Source organism: Coturnix japonica, chromosome Z, assembly GCF_001577835.2.
Source record: "Coturnix japonica isolate 7356 chromosome Z, Coturnix japonica 2.1, whole genome shotgun sequence".
NCBI lineage: Eukaryota > Metazoa > Chordata > Aves > Galliformes > Phasianidae > Coturnix > Coturnix japonica.
This window is the reverse complement of record NC_029547.1, coordinates 2680178-2700934: the sequence shown is the minus strand read 5'-3', so window position 1 is coordinate 2700934 and position 20757 is coordinate 2680178. Positions and strand designations below refer to the sequence as shown.

Sequence of the window (20757 nt, the reverse complement as noted above, 5' to 3'; positions counted from 1 at the left end):
CAGTAACAACATCGTAGTTTCTCCATTCACACATTAAATTAAAAAAAAAAAAAAAAAAAAAAAAAAAGGGGGGGGGGGATGGGGTGGTGAATAGAGGGGGAGAGGAAGCTGCAGAACTAAAGAAATTCTGTGAACTGAAGTTATATATGGGCTGCTGAGGACTCCTTGATAATTAATGACTGCTGGACAGACCCAAAACCTGAAATGACCAGACAGACCAGTGTCCAGTTAGTGACAGACCATATAATTACAAAATTACAGAGCATAAAAACCTCTGACTGCTTCCAATTATAATGTGAAAGGGCAACTTCACAGTTGTGCCACTTAGTAGTGCTGGGGAAAGGAAAAGGAAAATGTGTTAAAGGCCTAATGAGGTGTGTGGGTGGAAGTTACTGCCATAGTTTGCGGCTGTTCAGGTTGTTAGTTCCTACAATGTGTCACTATTCAAGAGAGGGAGAAGGGGAGGGAGGAAGAGATGGGAGGGTTTGAGGGGGAAGGCATTTTCTCATCGGGCTTACAGAAATAAAGCGCAAGCAGAGATTTGCTTTCCCTTACTTCTTCCGAACACATCTGACAACAGATTTTAAAAGAGCCATTTAAGATTCCAAGACAGTTTCAGTAATTGATTCAGAATTTTTACAGTCCAGGAGATATACTTGTTTATTTTAGCAGGCTGGGGAATTGTTCCCTCGAAGCCTTTAAAACAAAGACATAGAGCCCTCAGTATATCAGCAGGAGCAGACAGCACGGAAGAAACACTACACACAGTGTTAGAGGATACCCCATCCCCAAAAGCAAAACGTCAGCTGTGGCCTTTTGCGGTCTGGTCAAATTCTGTCCACGGAGCAGCAAAAACATACAACTGATCCTTTGTGTGCTTCCATCTTCAGAATGTTTTTCCTGCTACACAGTGGCTCTGGAACACACACCTATAAAGGAAGGGCAGTGAAATTGGACAGGACTACATGTTTCATGAACCACGCTGCTGATATGCTTCCCAGACGCACTAAGGCCATGTAACCATCTCTTTCTGTGACCCAGCATATTCACTGTTTCAGTGCAGACCATAACACCTTGTCACAAGGTCATCAGACAAGGACAGCTGAGAGGAAGAGAACTGACCTCAATGTTTATCTCATTTCACAGTCTTTTCAGTGTCTTAGACTAATTTAAAACAGAGATTACCTCCTGAGCAGGTATTGTAACAGAGGTTTGCACCCTATTCTTCAGGCAAGGAGAAAGGTGAGTGCCTTATTCTGCAGGGTAGGTTTCTTACTCTGTGCAATGACTGCATATTCTGTAGAGCTGTAGTAATAAATAGCAATCTGCTGTTCCATGAACATCATGCAGTATCAGTCCTCTGAGATACCATTCAGACTATTGAGTCCCATGTGCTCTTTCCAGAACCAATGTATTCAGAAGGCTCTAAATCCTGCATTATTTAGAAATATTTGGCACTGAAATGAAATGCCAAATGGAAAAGACTCATAGACTTTTTTTTTTTTTTTTTTTTTTTTTTTTTCACCTCTGCTGTTTTCCTCTTACTTTTTCCAGAAAAGTAAGACCATGCAATTCCATGACTGTATTTTGGATAGAGGAGGGTGTCTTGATTTATTGTTGAGTATATGTATTACAGAATTTCTTCTTCGTGGGTTTTGTCACATAATGTTTTAGACTTAAAATACAACAGTTTCTGCAAGACGAGTGTTCAAGAGAGAAAAGTATTGAAATAACACATGCTTTGTGAAGACCAAGACAAGAAATAAACACACAGTGCTGGAGCCAAGAAAAGGAGTAGTTACCATGCAAAAATTTAGGTGGCATTCAACTGCACTAATAATTCAAAAAGCTTTCTCACAGCCAACATACAGCTTCTACTGCTGGCTGTCTCCCTTCTCTTATGATTTTTCCAATTCTCACTGACCACAAGGGAATTACTTGGCATGTTTCTAAAGAGAAATCCAGGTGTTAGGCCTTCCTTTCTCCTGTACCACCAAACAACAGGATCCAGAAGCATTTTTAATTTAGTGTCAGTGACAGGATCTGAGTCCTGGAAAATGTAATTATGGCCACTTTTCTTTACAGGAGATATAAGAGTGTGCTTTATCCAAACTACAGACGCTGTGAACAAAGATTTCAGCATTCACCTCAAAGATCCTCTGTCAGATCGGAACATGCTTCCACCTCCTTATAGGAAAGTCTCTTAGATACGTGGCTATAGAATCCTTCATCATAAAAACCTTTTAGCTCTCTTGTTCTTCACTACACGAAGAAGAGGTGAAAATTCAAGAGATTCTAAGTATTTTGCAGGGTTTCTTGCCCTGGGATATTCCAAAGGCCAGTACCTTCTTCAAGGATACTTATTTCATTGTACCATATGAGTATTGAATTAATTAAAAAATCCCCCACCTCTGGAGGGTGCTGAAATAATTCAGTTATCTCAAAATCTGTGTTCCTTAATCTGCTGTGTGAAGAACTGATATATACACAGAGATGAGATATTTATTTCATTTCTGTTCAGATATGGGCCCTTGGTGGCTCATCCACAAAATTAGCACACCTCCATCATGAAGGATTTCTTTTATAGACCAAAAATGCAAAAGTATCTTATCTGTAAGTATACTGATAACATTTACCTACACGAATGATTAACTACTTTTCATTTCCATTTAAAGTGGTAAAACTTTCTACTAACAATTACTGTGATTAATGCTGAAGGTAAATGCCATTTGCAGCTAGTATGTTTCATTTAACTATTCCCTTACAAGCTCATAACAAATTTATTCTTCTTCTTGGTCTTTTTTTATAATTTTTTCTTTTTGATAATTTTTACTTCTCTTTATTTTTATTAAAAACAAACAAGCAAACAAACAAATAAAAAACAGTTGTTTCCCTAATTACTGCATTAACCGCATACTCTGCCTCTTGTTCAGTGTCACAGTTTCATTCTGACATGAAGAAAAGACTTTTTGATCTAGAAAAAAAAATGAGATTTGAAGCTGACAATAAGCATGCTAGTACAAGCCTTCCCTGCTTGTATTATTTCACGGTATGTTGTGGCATTTTGTTTTCTGTACTACAGCTATCACTATGCCAGTTTGTGACATCAGGAGAGGTACTCTGGCTGCTGTTCACATACCAAGAAATCGTGTCAAGATGAACAAACCAATCAAATGAAAAGGTTTGCTAAAGCAAATCTAAATGTTCTCTTTCCTCCTTTGATAAAACATACACTTCTGTTAGATATGTTATTTTGAAAGAAGTAATGATTATCTGGGCTTCTTTCAGCAAAGCTAACTGCAAGCAGAAAAGGGGGTTTGGTCTTGAGCTGGAACCTAAGCAAGACCATGGAACCTACAGCATGATCAGTAGGAGCCCATTGGTTTCTCAGAAAAGCAGCCTGAGGGCAAAAGGGAAGGGGTGGAACAACTACTCTCAGGACAGTTGCTAAATATAATCTGGAGAAGCAAATAAGCTAAGGGACATGTTTTGCCTGTGGAATAAATCCCTCAGATATAGCTGAGTTAGGGCTGTTTTTATGCCCTGTTGAAAAGCAGCCTGTGAGACTTCTGTTTATCTTGGCGTTTGTGACAGAGGATAGCTAGATACTTCTACTTGATGTGACATACAGCAGTCTGGGAACTGTTTTTTTCATCTTCTGAGGAGAGTGTGCTTTGAAAACAGGTTTATGGTAAGTCTCGCAGCTAAGGCAACTTTGTAAGACTATACGTATTTTTGTTTTCTTCCTTCTGGTTTGACAGACCTATAAGACATTATGACTGTTCTGTTAGCTGCCAGAGGTGGTCCCACTTCACTTATTTTGCCACATTAATTGCTTATGTGTACGTTCTGAGGAGTGAGGGGATACTTTCAGCTGTCTGAATGTAGTGAAGAAGAGTATGTTCTGTTTTGCAGTGGTTTTAGTGTAGACTAAAATTTTGATGGTAAAAAAGCCAAAGCTATTACAGGTGCAAAGGAAAACAATGCACATTCCTGAGGCAATACAAATGCAATGGTTTTTTTTTTTTTTTTTTTTTTTTTTCTTTTTTAAGTGTAATAATCTTTGAGTGAGGCTCTAGGAAATGGAGGTGGTTCTGCTGTCCTGCTTTCTTGGATAAAGAAAGAAACTTTTCATAAGGGAGTGTCTTCTAGAGAAATTCTTCAGAAATTTTGAACTACACCAAACTTCTCTATTTTTATTTTGTCAGTAGAATGAAAGAAGCTGCATACATGCGTTATTCTGCAGTGACTATTACTTCCACTAGAAGTTCTCAGGTTCAGTGTTTAAAAAGGATTGTATAAGACAATACTGCACACTAGGACTTCACAGAAGAATACCAGTACCTCAAACCAAAACTACAGCAGAAAGGTGCTCAGATCATTCTTTTCCTTCTCCCTTACTAAAACTTTTGAAGACTCCCCTTTACCTCCAAGAGTTATATCACAGTATTCACCTCCCAGCATCTACTGTTCTTCAGTATAGTGGTTTTGTGATTTCCTTACTACTCATACACAAGTCACAGCTCATATACCCTAAAAAAATAATATCTCATGGAAGTGGAAATCATTCTATAGTCAAGGATGTGGAAGACAGGCTGGAGCTTGAAATTTGAAGTCCTGAGAGTTAAAAGCTTAAAAGCTGTGCTTTTAAAAGTTCAGGAAAATATTACCTATTTAAGACTGTAGATGAAATTTGGATGTGTGCCTTCGAGACAGGCTATTATCTTACTCACTTTAAGCCACAGATAATAAGATTGTCTAAAAAGCACGTGTATATACTCTACTGTGGTATTAATTCTTCTTTAACTTGGAGAGATGGCACATTATTTTCAAAACAAAGGTGTATTCTTTGTGAAGCATTCACACATTTCTGACTAACATATGGCAGGAATGTACTGGGGATAGGAAGGCCCTACAGAGTGATCTGGGCAGGGTGGATAGTTGGGCTGAGGCCAATGGGATGAAGTTCAACAAGACCAATTGCTGGGTACTGCACTTTGGCCACAATGACCCCAGACAACACTTTAGGCTTGGGGCAGAGTGACTGGAACACTGTGTAGAGGAAACAGACCTGGGGGTGTTGGTTGATAACTGGCAATCTCAGTTATAGATTATAGACCCTTCAGAATTTCCCCCCTTAACAAATCTGAGCAGTGGCTGCCCATCAATGGTATATGCACATGGAAATGATTAACTCTATAATGGATGCTAAGAGACAAGGGACTGTAATGTTCTTTCTCCCTCATGTACAACTTCTCATGGCTCTCAAGAAGGCACAGTTTAAAACATGGTTATATCTAGATTTATTAACACATAATGTTGAAGCAGTGACTAGTTCATTCTTAATTATTTTTAGTGGGATGAAATTTTAATTTCATGCATTATATAAAAATTACACCTGGACAGGCCTCCTCGTGTTATTCAGACATCCTCTTATTACAAGGAAGAAAAGAAAGAAACTAAAACAAACTGCAGAAAGTTTCCACAGGAAGCAAAGAACAGTCCAAAAGGCAGTAATCCTGCCAAAAACAGCTCAAAACATTTGAAACAAAATAAAGATAAAACAAAAGAGAAAAACAAAACAAAACAAAACCCACACTGATTAATTTCTAAGAAGCCTAGCATTCTGCTTTAGCAGACCTATAATTTGATTAAAAGAAATGGCACACACAAACCACTGCACTGTGGATGGGCTTACTGAAAATGAATTTGAACACAGCTTACATCAAGTAATATAAAACAACAACAACAACAAAACAGTCACAATAACATTTTATTTAATTAAATCGTATCATAGTGTCACAGAACAGCTTGGGTTGGAGAGGACCTTAAAGCTCACTTACTTCCAAACCCCCTGCCATACGCTGGTTGTCCTCAAATGAGGCTGCACAGGTTCATAGATGTCTTTCTTGTAGTGGGGACCCCAAGACTGAGCACAGTATTCAAGATGTGGCCTCACCAGGGCTGAGTACAGGGGGTTGATTACCTTCCCTGCTCCTGCTGGCCACGCTATTTCTAATGCAGGCCAGGATGCTGTTGGCCCTCTTGGCCACCTGGGCACACTGCTGGCTCCTGTTCAGCCAAGCATCAACCTACACCCCCAGGTCCCTTTCCTCTTCAAAGTTATCTAGCCACTCATCCCCAATCCTATAGCGCTGCATGGGGTTATTGTGATCAAAATGCAGGACCCAGCACTTGGCATTGTTGAACCTCATCACATTCATCTCAGCCCAGCAATCCAGCTTTTCTATATTCCTCTGAATATTATTCCTCTATATTCCTACCCTCAGGCTGATTGACACCACCTCCCAGCTTGGTGTCATTACAGACTTATTGAGCGTCCTGTCCAACCTGCCCTCAAGCACCTACAGGGAGGAGGTATCGATACTTCTCTTGGCAGCAGTACTAGGGCCTACCATCCTCTGAGTAAATCTCCTTCCAACATAGAATCTAAATTTCAGACCCTTTTTAATTTAAAGGCATTCTCCCTTGTCCTATCACTATCAGACTGTGTAAAGCAGGTCCCACTCCTGCCTGTAAGTTTCTTTTAGGTACTAGAAGGCCTCAGCAAGGTCTCCTCAGAGCCTTCTCTTCTCCAGGCTGATCAAGCCCATCTACCTCAACCTCTCTTCACAGGAGGGATGCTCCAATCCTCTGAGCATCTTCATGGTCCTTGTCTGGACCCACTACAACAGCTCTGAGTCCTACTTGTACTGGGGGCCCCATACCTGGATGCAGTACTTCAGTACTCCTTGTTTCTTTTTAAGATTCTGCTTAGCAGTGAAGCTATAGAAAACATAGAGGATAATCTCAGAGGTATTGGGACTAGCCATGAGAAAGCTAGTCCATTTCCATCTCTACTAAATGTATTCTTTGAGCTTGTGGGTGAAGAATTCATTCTCGCTGTACCTTAGTTTCCCACATTACAAATATGACAATATTGTTTTTAACGTTTGGCTTTTAAAATTATGGACTCTGAATCATTTGAAGTAATATCTGTTGTTGATGCTGAAAATGTATGGTGCCAAGGACACTGCAGAAACTGATCGTGGCTATTGTTTCTACGCATGACAAAAATGATAGCAAAAATGTATGTTCAAATTTCTCAGGTCCGAATATCTGCCATGAATATAGATCAGTCTGTTCCTTAAGGTAATGCATTACTTCTACACTCATCAGCAGATCATATTTGAGATACCATCCCCATGAAAAAAGTTTATGTCTATGGAATACTACACCTGCTGGATTTTTTTCAGTTTTCAGACTAAAATATCTGGAATAAAACAAGTGATTCTGCATAATCTTCACCAAATATGAAAAAAGAATGGGGTGGGGTGGGGGGGAACAACCCACCTTTAAACTTCTGAATCTAACAATTTTGAAATAATAACCTTCTACAATTATATGCTTGCTGTATTTTTTCCCCACAGTTCTTTAGCATATTAGCATTTTTTTTATCGTGTTTGTGTATTTGCATAGATGAGACTTCCCATCTTTCACAAGAGGGAGATTGCTGTAGCACTTTATAGTCTGTTGGCAAGATGCATGATAAAAGGAAACACCTACTCTTCTTTTACTTCCAGGCAGAAATCCAGCTCCTTGTAAATGCTATTCCTCTATATTTCTGCATTTTTCTTTTCCAGATATTACTTACATGAACAGAAAAGAAAATAAAGTGGATAGGTAAGATGACAAAGAGAGAAGAGCTTGCCTCAAGGCATTTACTCATGCTTGATTGCCTCATCTTACTCTAGCTCAGTGGTTTCCAGCATTGTTCCTTGCTGTGCAGTCTCAGCATGGGCTGGTGATCAGCTCCTCTAGCCAGTATCATGGACCATTAGTTCATTCTCCTGGGGTAAAGGAGATAAAGGTCTGTCTTTTCTCAGCTCAAGGATGCAATGCTGTGACCTATTCCTCTTTTTCAGGTTTTCCAATGGTCTTGTGCCAAAAGAAGAGCCCTATCCTTCCTCAGGTTTTGGAAGATGAGAAGTGAGGAATATGAACTTGAAGAGTGAGCTCGAGCAGGGAGAGGTATTAGCCTGTGACCCAGAACCAGGCACCTGCCATCTGCACCCAGCTCAGCATCAGCACCAAGTGGACACTACTCCCCTGTCCACGCATGAAGTCATCATACTGAAGGACCTAAAACTTCTGGGCAATCTATAGGCAATTGATAGAGATGATGTAAATGCTCTGTGTGGTTTAGGCTGCACTATGCCAATTGCATTAATTCATGGTCTGATTTTCAGGATCAGAACTGCGTGTATCCTTCCAGTAAGGCTGTGCATGACAACTAATTCCAGGTTTTGAACCTTTATCCAGATGACTAGGGTCATAAATACAGAGCATCAAGTGTCTAATTCTACTAAATATTAAGTTCCTTGATACACTGCAAAGCTCTTGAAAATGTTGTCTGTGGGTTTAGCTTAATATGTGGTACCTATCTGAAAATGCTGGCAATATGTTTATGCTTGAATTACATTCTCCTTCATGAGTTGTGCAATTTGAGTTGCCTAAGGGTCTTTCTTTCTTTAATAAACCTGTTTTATTGAAATGAAGATCATGAAATAGGAACGGAGGCTCTAAGGATGTTTAAAAGTGACCTATTACTTATGATATGAGGTACATAAACTTTTATAAAGGTTTTCACTCACACAAGAATCACTGATGCCTGCTGTGTGCTAAGTGAAAAAAGTCAGATGTGGTATACACTGCAAAAACTGTGCAAAAGAGGCATTCTATTCTTTGTTATTACGATTTCGCCATTTATAAGGATGCTGAATACAAATCATTATACATCTATGAATGTCAGAATAAGTCGATCTGAGAAATAATTATAATAATTTAATCTTTTGTGACTTTTTTTGAATAATCTGTAGAAAACTCAGCTGAAACTGGTTCTCATATATCTCCATCCATTTATCTCCTAAATCAGAAATATATCCTCAACATATGAATTAGTTATTAACTGGTAATAAAAATGTAGAAATCTACATTAGGATCAATTAGTGCTTTCTTGAATACTCTGCATATGTGTAGAGACAATTGAAGTATGCAAGAATATCCACTTCCGTTTCCTCTTTAACATGAGAGTAAGGATATATGAAGGACACTGAATCTGAAATATGTTAAAGGCAGTGCATTTCCATACTGTCCTCTGAAATCAGTGCCAGTCATTCCCTATTATTAAAGCCAAGAATTTCAGAGGATTACAAAGGGACAGGCTTGTACCTAGGTAAAATATTCAGAGTTCTCAAAGGATTGAAGCTCTCATGCTCTTTGGTGTGCACCAACTTTTAACTACTGAGAGTTGAGAAGAAACTTTTCCTGCCCTCTGAGCAGATTTTGCCGTAATTGCAAGGTCTCTGGCCTTCCAGAGCAGGTGGCCCCTGCCCCTGCTGCATGATCATACAGCTGTTGATTCTGCTGTTCTACAGTTTTGTCATCCCAGGAAAAGAAATGCTTTGCTTGATGAGCTTCAGCCTTTTAGAACCTCATGTATAAAAATGCTTGGCTATAATATGCTGTTCCTTACTACAGGAATTACAGAGGCAAATAATCAGCTGGAGCTCTAACGAGGTATTTGCATGTATAATTAGATTACTTGTATGCACAGTTTTATTCACAGCTTGAACCTGAGCCTGACAACTACGAAGCACCAGGTAATGCCTTTTGGGTTGAATTCCACAGGATTGCTATCAGCCCTTCTGTGTTCTAGAGATAAGATCAAACTGCACATCAATCTTTCAGGGAAGATCAATACAGAGAGAAAGCTGTGTTCAAGCTGACTTCCAGCTACATCCCAGTATCTGGTGCTTTCCTCTGATGGGGTCTGGGAGGCTCCTAAATCAGATACATCAATTAAACCTTCGAATTCTCAGACGTGCCTGTATTCTCCTCTGACTAAGCCCAGGGGTTAAAGTGGACATTAAACCATCTGACAGAGGTTTTTTAAAATGTAACCTTAATTGTAATGCCCTGATATAGGCTGAACATATGTTCTGGGCACTTTTTCTCCCCATAAAGGATTTGCTCTCCTTAGGAAAGCTTCAATGTAATGTTCAGTTTTTCCAGTGTACCTTTTGTGAACTGGCCCTTTATATCTGGAAACAGCTGCTTTGAAAGCAGATACAGTGTCAGCTCAACTTATTTATTTTAGCCATTCTTTCTTCTTGCTTCCCATCACTTTTTCCTTCTGGTTTCTTAAGAAATGAGTAACGTTAGCTCAAAGATGTCATGCAGCCTACAGCACTGAATGTTAACTGGATGGAAAAGAAATCTTGGTTTTCTTCCAGTGCTTCTGCTTGTTGTGAGTCACTTTGCTTCCTCTTCCCTTGATCTCTAGCAGTGAAAAAAAAAAGAAGTTATTTCATTTTTGAATTACTTTTGAGATATCTTGACAAAAAGTGATTTGTAAGAATTAGGTAATATTTCTGTTTGCATCTGAAAGCTCTTAATGGTATAAGATACAGGTTAACAGCATTGGGATTGGAAAAAAATATATATATTCTCAGCAGTTATCTCTCACATTAGGAAACCAGTTAAATTAAGTGATTAACCATACCTATGGCACTGATTAGATAATGTGCTCTGAAGCCTTCCTCCTGTTCTTACTGAGCTGAACTGTACTAATAATCATTTGTTACTATATGGATCTAAGAACATGGATCTAAGAATCTGTGTTGATCCTGTAAGGGTATGATAAAAAATATTCTGTGATTATTCAGCAAGGTGATTCTGGAGACCTAGTAAGGTTGTGGATGAATCCTATTTTATTTTTATTTTTATTTTTATTTTATTTTATTTTATTTTATTTTATTTTATTTTATTTTATTTTATTTTATTTTAATTTATTTACTAGTTTGTTTGTGAAGGTATGTTGATTAAATTATCTAAATGGTGATATAATAATTGAAATTAGAGGATGACTTTGGGGATTTTTGTGGACAAGATTAAGACCAGACATTCTTACACTTCGCTGTCCCTTCATTATCTGAAAGCATCTCAACAAGATTAAGGTTTCTTTTTGTAGATTTACAGGTTCTCCAACACAGAAAGTACAACGACATATTTCTGTATATCATATGAAATATTTATTAATGAAATATTATTTTATATGATTGTTGCTTATGATATTTTTATTGTATGATTATTTTACCAGGACTACTTTGTTCAGATTTGGAGTCCTCAGGACAAGAAAGACATAGGTCTGTTGGAGCATGTCCAGAGAAGGGCCACAAAAGTGATCCAAGGGATGCGACACCTCTCCTATGATGACAGGCTGAGAGAGCTGGGGCTGTTTGTTCAGCCTGGAAAAGAGAAGGCTCTGAGGTGATCTCACTGTGGCCTCTCAGTATCTAAAGAGGAGCCGTAAAAAAGAAGGGAAAAGACTCATTTTCCTTTTCATTAACAAAGTTTTAAATACATTTTAAATGGCTAACTCATTCTAAACTTTGATTAAAAAATAATAATAATTAATCCACCATGCTTCATACCCAAATCCCTACAAATAAGTCTTCTAACTATGATTTTTGGACTTCTATTAGGTTATTAGTTTGTCTTTCATTGAATTCTAACTTGACTTCTAGGCCTTCAAAAGCATCCTTTTAACATTTTTTAAACCATTTTTCGTTGTGCCTGTGTGCACACTCTAGTTTTTGGTAGTTTCTACAATGTGTTTACTTGACAAATGTATGAACGTCTGTCAAAAACTAGGGGACTGCTTTGATTTTTTTTTTTTCTTCCACACTGTATTCAATACTTCATCTTGCTTGAATTTCATTTGCATTTTTGAAGATCTATCTTTGAATAATTTGCATTTATTTTGTCTCCATGTATGCTTTTCTTCCCCACCCCCCTTTCCCCCTTCCCCATCTATACTGTGCATCCATCTAAATTGATATTATAAATAAGAAGATTAACCGATTCTGGCTGAAAGCCCTTATGATAGGAAAGGAATATGTTTTTGAATGGTCAGCAATGGTTGTAAGTCCAAGTTTTTCCAAATCCATTCTTGTTTTCAGTGTACTAGAAGGAAGAAAGTTTTTTCTTTTCATGAAATTTTACTTCCTAAACTTGAGAAGATTTTTTCTAGTCTGTGCATACTGTTTGCGCTTCATACTCATGAAGTTAAAGCTCTCTGAGATTAGCCTCTGCCTTGAAATCCTACAAAGAATTCAGGCTATGGTTTTGAGTTTAGGCTTTCCTGCAAAAGAAAACTTGCCTGTAATGAAAAGGCTGTACATAAATGCAGGTTTTGTCCTTAACTTGGAAAACAAAGTTGCCCTACCTGCCACTATTATGGTATGCACTGAGATGCTGCAAATAGATGTACAAATACATCTAGAAATAAAGCAATTCAGTTCTATTAGCACCAAAGAGCTATTTGGAATGTCTTTCATTTATTAATAAAGCCACTGAGTGATCAAAGCCTTTTTGCTTTGATCACTTGCTTTTCTGTCAGACTGCAGATTTCATTCCTTTAGACTTCATTTATCTTTGTGAGTTTTGCAAACCAGAAATTGTAGGTTTATGTAAAAGTTGTCATTAACTTGACATTTATGAAGAAGCTTGTGCTCAGGTAGAAGCAGTATACTTCTTGTCATCATGTTAGTTTCACAGATAAAACCCTAACAGCTAAATTCTGTAATTACTCCTTATTATGCCAGTATACTTACAAAAGAAAGTCACTTGCATGAAAGCACTGGATATATATGCCATTCAAGCAGCTGGTATAAAATCTCCCAATAAGTGCAGATAGTTCTGAATCTGTAATATCTTTTCTTCTGATAACTATTTTGCAAAGCAAGAATCATCAGTGTCTGTTTTATGTCTTGCTAAGTTTGAGACAACGTGGTGCTAACACTAGAGGTATAGTAACGGGTATTATAAAATTCCAAAGCTTTCTAAATGCTATATTTTTATATCAGATTAAAACTCAGTCTTTCTCATATAGTGGTTCTAATGTTTCTTAGAAATAAATGTCTGTTGATTTAGACTGTTTCTGAAGTGGGAGGAAATTCTCTGGAAAGAGGAAAAGCATGAACTTTGTTTTCATGTATCACATCAACCTTCCAGACCAATTTGCTGTTTTGCAGATAACTTGCCTGTACTCTATCTAGCTTTACTATCAGGGTAATTGGGACAGACAGACTTTCAGCTGAGATGACTCTTTGTAGCTCCACTGAGCACTGAAATTTGGTCCTATGCCAGTTTACATCAACTTGAAGTTATGGCCTTCAGGTGATGAGTTGTTAGTGGCAACTTGTTCCCATGGTACAAGGAGTTCTGACCATTAGCAGAACCTTTACTGCTATTGACTGGTATTATATTTCCAAAATGATATTCCTGCTGCAACATTAGTTAGTGTAAATCATTTGAAATAGCCATATAAACATGTCTGGGGTGGTATGTACTGGAAACCTAATCGATATGGTGTCACATTAAACAGTGAGGTACAGAGGAGTAAAGAGTATCTAATTATAAGGAAAAGATATATAATTCTGTGCAAATATGTGGAAATGTACGGTGACTGTCACATAAATAACCCAACTGCAGAAAAAAATGGTAGTATTATTTCCACCTTGCTGCAGTGGCCATGGAGCTGGCCTAATTTTCACCTCTCTATTTGTCTGCCAGCTTGTTAGACTTGTAGCCTATTGATGTTCTGTTGTTGTTGCTTTGTTGCTCGATTCTGTTTTGGTTTTACACATTTTTTGCATTTTTTTTTGTATTTATCAGAGGCCATTTGTGAGTCCAGCACCTGATCTATCTGCCTTTCTCACTTAACCTGGTTGTCTTGTACCATCTGCAGGTAAGTTTTTCCTGTGCACCACATGCTTTCTGTTTGTGGTTGATAAAATTTACAAGTTTCATGTATCGGTTGAATACTGGTTGGCGTCAGTTGTGGACATTTAGAATGAGGATAGGTGTTAGGAGCAAAATTGACTAAAGTCACTTTTGAACTCATAGGGAGAAGACTTCTTGTTGATGTATATATTCAGCAGTTACTGTTGTGCTCTTTGTTCACTCCAGATGCATATATGTAGACTCAAATATCAGACACTAAATTCACAACCTAAGACTATTTTTTTTTCCACCCCTGATAACCGCAAACAGAAAAACATCAGACTTTTCAAATCAAAGAGAGTGAAAAGTATAAACTCCTGCAGGTACGTCAGTAGTTTATACCTTGAAGGAGAACTGAATGGATACAAACAAATATAAAGTGAAAAAATACATATATTTTAAATCAGACAGGTTTAGTTTTACATCCCAGAACAAGTAAAGACACTGCAAACAGCAAATATTCAAATCCCTGCCAATAAAAATAAAATCAAAATAAAAAGCTGTATGTTTTATTATCGTATCCAAATGGCTCATGGGCTCTGACCTAGGCCACATTATAACATTACAAATTGGACTTGGATCTTGCTAAGATACCAGCAGCATCCTTGGGTGCTAATAAGATCATTTGCTAGTGCAGACATAGGAATATGTGCATACTCACAGATTTGGAGCCATATGCTCGAGTTCCTTCTGTTTTGTTTTGTTTTCTCCCAAAGAGCACAATTTTTCCCTCTTTTCTACTCAGCCATTTTTACTAACAGAAGTGTCTTATTCTTCACTCTGATCTCTCTTTCCAGTTTCAGAGGCTTTCTTCTTGAGGTGTCACAGCAATGCAAAGGTTAAGATTCCTCCCTAGTCAGAGAGGCACTAGAAATACTCGAGAGCTGTCAACAATTTCAATTGGAAACTTCCTTTCACAGTGGAGGACCCTGCGTGTCAAAGCAAGCTGTTCAGCAGCTTGAATTCAGCCTACTTGATCCAGCCTGTTTACCTCTTAGGATTGCTTGCAGGGTGGGGCTTTGCTCTGCACTTAATGCTGGCCAATCCTTAAAATGTTGCCTGCTCTTGTAGTGCATGAGCATGGTTCTTTTGGTGGCTGCACTGAAGGCAGCACAAAAAATGGTAAAATTAAATGTGATTCTGTCAAATGAAGATGCACCATTTCTCCACAAGGCTTATTATGATTTCCAAGTAAGATCTTTGCAACCAATTATCGCTATTCCTACTACATCGGATCCTAAATACTAAGGGAAACACCATTCTCCCGTGACAAAATGACAAACTCTTTTTCCTTTTGCTCTCATGTTTGGGCCAAAGGGTTTCAGACCCTGATCCAGCACAAGACAAGAAGATTTAAATCAGACTAAAGAATATTCCTCAAGTTAAGGGTGTGAGCCACTCGGAGTTCTCACTCCTGGGGATGAAGACCATAAGTAGTACCTTGGATAATAATTCCAAATAAGACTCAAACCAGGGTTCTGTTGTTTCATAACATGACTTCTTTAACAATAAACATCTGTTTACACAAGCATCCTAATAAATTAGGTACTCCACTTAAATTTCAAGTTCTGCATTGGTATGAAGCAAGCTTCCTTGAATTTTAATGATATTATCTAGAATACTTCACAATTATAATACTAGCGTCATAACTACCCTCTTTATTAGAATCTTAACATCAGCCATTAAAGCCATATTAGGCACAAGTTTCAACACAACTGGTTTGCGCTATTAGTAACAGGTGGTAGCAAGGTGGGAGCCTTTTTTGCTAAGTCTTTACATCACTTGGTGAAATAAACAGCTAAACAGCTCCTATCATGAGATGTGCTTTCTCCGTTGTGTTGGCCGAATCAATTAAGCTTCTGTTTGTGTTTTTCTTTTATTAATCTAAGCATCTAACATGTGTGTCATGTAAGCTCACTGCTCTTGAAGATGAATTCATCTGCCTTGTGTCCAGTGCCATTTTAGATATCTTGAAGTATCTGTCTACCCAAGATGTTTCTGTGGGCTTGGTGGATATAACACGAGATCAATAGACACTAAGAGCCACCTGAATCAGCAGCTGGCTGTTATGCAATATAATCCAGAGCATTCAAACAACCTGAGACATGAAATATTGGTGGGAAGGTTAAACTTTACCATCAACATCCACCTCTGATGTCATGGGCCAACATAATTAAACAGAAAGCTTTTATTTTTGGAGGAAAAAATAAAAATAATAATATTTATTAAAATTTTCTCATGTAATGCATTGTTCTTTAATCCTTCTTTATCTCATATGGACTAGCCATCATGTCTAACTCTGGAGACACTTATTTCTCTTCTTTGAGCAGGCAGAAAGACTGCCAGTAACAGCATAAAGTTATGATTTGAAACTAGGTTGGATGAATATAATCAAAAGATCTAAATCACCTCTTATTTTCATCCACTGTTACATTTCCTTAGCAGCAACACTATAGGTATGATCTTTCTCCCATCTCCATGCACAATTTATTTCGTTTGTTCTTACTGTGCTTTTAGAGTGAAGATTCATTATTAATTGTGGGCACTTAGGTACTTGCTATTAAAGTGATATAATACATATTTCCCTGAGTGTCTCATCACAGCTTTAGTAGGTAAGAAAGAATTACATCATAAAGACAAAATCAAATTTCCCCTCCACTGTTTCTTGTCCTTTCTACTCCTCATTCCCCTGTCCCTCTAAAGAATACAGAAGTGTTTGATATAGCTTTCAGTGGGATAAGATATCACAGAGTAATATCCCAGTGCTCCATGTGCATAGAAAGAGAAGAGTTAAGACACTTTAGAAGAAGATTTAAATCAGCCAGCAAGCTGAGTAAAGAGCTGCCAAGAGCTTCCCGACAGTGGTTCTACATATTGAACAGTGACAAGTCCCAAATTCTTCCTCTGATAAGCCTTTCTTTGCATTTGAAGGAGACACTTCTGCTCACAGGGAAGTTAGAGTTCAGAGCTTCCTTCTGCAGGTAGATCCCTCTGATCTCTCCTTCAAACAATTGAACAAGATAACAGACCCCTCTTTCAAAGCATGTAGTGAAGGAGAGAACAGAACTGCTCATGACTCACAAAGCAAGAAGAGGGAGTCCTAGACTGAAGTTCCTTCTCCTGCAATGTCCAGGCTCCTCTTGGAGGTGTCCCTGGCAGCTGCCATCTGAGCAGAGATATTTTCCACCCATATGAGAAGAAATCTGTGGTTTAGGGCATGCATAAAGATAACAGCATTCTCCTTTGATGGAATAGAGAACTGTTTCTGTTCTGAGGAACAGTTGTCATTTTGTATGCAATAACCAGGGTATGGGGAAAAAAAAAAAAAAAAGAGAGAGAGAGAGATTTTAGTGTGACAAGAAGAATTTCAGACTTGCAAATCATAAAGCACTTTAAAATGGGAGAATGCACTTCATAGGAAAATGAACGGTCTAGCCAGAAAAGATCTAGATTACAAAACAAGGGAGTTGGGTCAGTCTCTAATTCAGGATCCTTGGCAAAGAGATACTCCATTAGTGGTGACGGTATTCATGTTTTAAGTCTATTCTGACAAGAAACACAAATAAATAGTGAAGCCAGACTTAGTCATAAATCATTCACATAGTCAGTTTAGTGCTCTGACTGAGAGATTGCTAGACTACAGCACAAATAAGGCTCTGCAAGAAGCCTCTGTAGCACTTCAGAATGTTTTATTCCCTAGAAAAGTGAATTTGGAACAGGAATAAGAAATGACTCAAGGCACATCCTTAGCCTCATACCAGCGCTACCTCAAACAGAATATTTAGAGTATTTAGAATATTCATTCCCAGTGAGCACGGTGATTGTGTTATAGCAGTACATAGTACACTTCCTTCTGCCTAGAAACAGAATTCCTTGGTTGTGTTATATGTTCTATACTGATAACAGATGGTGGTAATTTATTTATTTTTTTTTTCCTCCAGCCTCAGTTGAATAGTCCTGTGTTTTGGAGAAGGAGATCGGTAGTGTTATTTCTGCAAACCACAAAGTCATGAAGGTTTTTTTCAAACTGAATGGAATATATATATATATAAAGAATATATATACATATATATTCTTCCTAGGAAGTTTGACACTATTTTAGTGTGGAAGTCAATAAACCTTTTATGACAGCTGCTATGATTATTTTTTAACTTAAGCCATCATTTATTAACTGAACATATCTGACCAGCTTAAGTGACATTCTTTTGATATTTTTACATGTGTTCCAGTCTCTTTTTTAATATGTATCCTAGGAGATAACGGCAGTCTATAACATTTTCAAAAGTCAAATCATTTTATATATATCACATGGGAAACATTTATGGTAGATGGCATGATAGAAAGTGAACCTTGTTAGAGCATCACATTAGATAATTACAGTTTGAAATATGTACAGGATTATCCCCCGTAGATGATTAACCTACTTTTAAGGGGTGATAGGTGTTATTAATTGACCTGTTCACTGAACTCTAGAAGGTGTTTGGGAAAGTGCATATACCACAAATTATGCTTCTACCTCATTAATCATCTAAGTCTCCTTCATGACTCTGTAGAAGTGAAAATCAAAAGGCTAACAGAAGACCTATTCTTTTATAGGCCCACAGATATGTTACAATAAATGAAATTGTTCAGGGCACAGTTCAAAAATAAAGTGTCCTTTCTCTGTTTCCTGTCAGATTTAACTGTTTTTCCCTTCTCACTTCTGTTTTCTTCAGTGGAGCTGCAGTCTGTCACACTTCTTCTTTTCCTTACAAAAAATCCATCCTCTCCATTTCAGGTCTCCCTTTGCTTTAACCCTTTTCATCCTTCTTGTATTGTATTCTCATTTGTGTCTACTTGCCATGTAATATTAAATTAGGTTTTGTGTCTGGAGCACCGAGCTTTTCCAACCAGTTGCATCTGATGGTTCTTAATGTTCAAAAAAAGTGGAGAGAAAAGGGGAAAGGGGCAAGGAGCATATGTGTACAAGTGCACAGCTGTCTACATCATCTGAAGGCATTTGGTGTAGGGTGCACATATGCTCCCCCCATATACATTACCTTGTTAATGCGTATCTTTCCACGCGCACTTTCAGAAGTAAAGTGTAACCACTCAAATGTATAATAGATAAGGAAAAGACAGCAGACTGAAACTAATTGAGCTATTCCTCCAACAGAAATGCAAGAGAAGGGGTTATTAATATTCTTCCTAGAGGCTTTGGATGTGCTCCAGTATTTGATGAGAAATCTGCACCTGTATCCTTTGTGAATATTTAAAACGAACCTCATTGTGGTGTCAGGACACAGACTTTTGTTCTGTTTGTTCTGCTAATGGGATTTAGCTTCATCAAGTAACGTTCAGCATGAGTTCTTCTAAAAGATGCCTGTATGGTTAAACTATGGTAACACAAATGATGAGTTATAGACTTGAATGAATACTGAGCATTACTTATGAAATAATCATGACTTTGAGATGATGGATAGACTTGATTCCCTGAATTTCCAACTGAGATTTTCAGCAGGAGCTTCATTAGATAGACAAGGGTTGAGCCTGTTTTAATCGAGATACAAATGAATTTGAAAAAACGTTCCAACTTAAAATTTTGGATTTGAATAATTTAGGTAATTTGATTGCTCCCCTGACCAATATCTTCGTTCTTGTTTTGATGGTGGAAATGAGTGGGAGTGTCAAATTGTTGTGCTGAGTTAAAATAAGTTCTGGAAACTTTCGCATCTAATCGCGGAAAATCAATTTCATGCATTTCGAAGATGAGCAAAATTAAACAATCATGTCAGGGGAAAATATGTTTGTCTGAAAGAATATTCTCTTCTTCAAACATAGCACAAGGAGTTTTTCGGCATAGATCATAGAATCACAGAATCATAGAATCACAGAATCATAGAATCATAGAATCATAGAATCATAGAATCATAGAATCATAGAATCATAGAATCATAGAATGGCCTCAGTTGAAAAGGACCACAATGATCATCTAGTTTCAACCCCCTGCTATGATCAGGGTAGCCAACCAGCAGACCAGGCTGCCCAGAGCCACATCCAGCCTGGCCTTGAATGCCTCCAGGGATGGGGCATCCACAACCTCCTTGGGCAACCTGTTCCCATGTGTCACCACCCTCTTTGGAAACCTTCCTCCTAATATCCAACCTAAACCTCCTTGTCTCAGTTTAAAACCATTCCCCCTTATCCTGTCACTGTCTACCATCATAAATAGCCATTCCCTCTCTTGTTTCTATGCTCCTTTCAAATATTGGAAGGCCATGATAAGGTTTCCCTGAAGCCTTCTCTTCTCCAAGCTAAACAAGCCCAGTTCCCTCAGTCTTTCCTCACAGGAGAGGTACTCCAGCCCTCTGGTCATCTTTGTGGCCCTCCTTGGGATCGTTCCAAGAGCTCCATAACCTTCCTGTATTCTGGCCCCAGGTCTGGATGCAGTACTATTCCAGATGAGGCCTTACAAGAGCTGAGGAGAGGGGGAAAATCACCTCACTCTCTGTTCTGTCCTCTCCTCTTTTAATGCAGAGCCCTGTGAACATATACAGTATACTTATATATATATATATATATATATATATATATGAGTATAAATATCAAGTGCAGTCTACCAAACCCTAAAAGTTACTATAAGCATTGCAATGTAAGAATTTTCAGATGTTAGACAATAACATTTCTCATTTTATTTATTTATCTAATGATTTATTAGTACCAAATACTCTGATTGCTCTCAGAATCAAGAGCTCCCTAGGAACTCTGCCTTCACTGGTAGGTCTCCACACCTACTTACTTAATTCTTGTCTCTTGACATTGTTCAGTCATTAAAAAAGAAATAAATAAACAGAAATTAATGACTTCAAGGGCCAGAATCCCTGACCAGAAATGCCTGAAGTCTGTTGGCTACTGTACTGACTTTTCAAA

At 38.0% G+C, this 20757-nt stretch overlaps 2 long non-coding RNA genes across 2 annotated transcripts in view; both read left to right on the top strand.

Moving 5' to 3' along the window:
- The first annotated feature begins 3412 nt into the window (after nucleotides 1-3412).
- LOC107325911 lies at nucleotides 3413-10355 on the top strand. Its single transcript, XR_001559775.2, has 2 exons — nucleotides 3413-3691; nucleotides 7926-10355. It is a non-coding gene; the product is annotated as an uncharacterized LOC107325911 (long non-coding RNA).
- Nucleotides 10356-12522: 2167 nt separating this feature from the next.
- LOC107325917 overlaps nucleotides 12523-20757 on the top strand; it is a 12578-nt gene continuing 4343 nt past the window's right edge. Inside the window, exons 1-2 of the long non-coding RNA XR_001559778.2 lie at nucleotides 12523-13813; nucleotides 19004-19082. This is a non-coding gene — a long non-coding RNA (uncharacterized LOC107325917). The remainder of the gene's footprint in view (nucleotides 13814-19003; nucleotides 19083-20757) is intronic.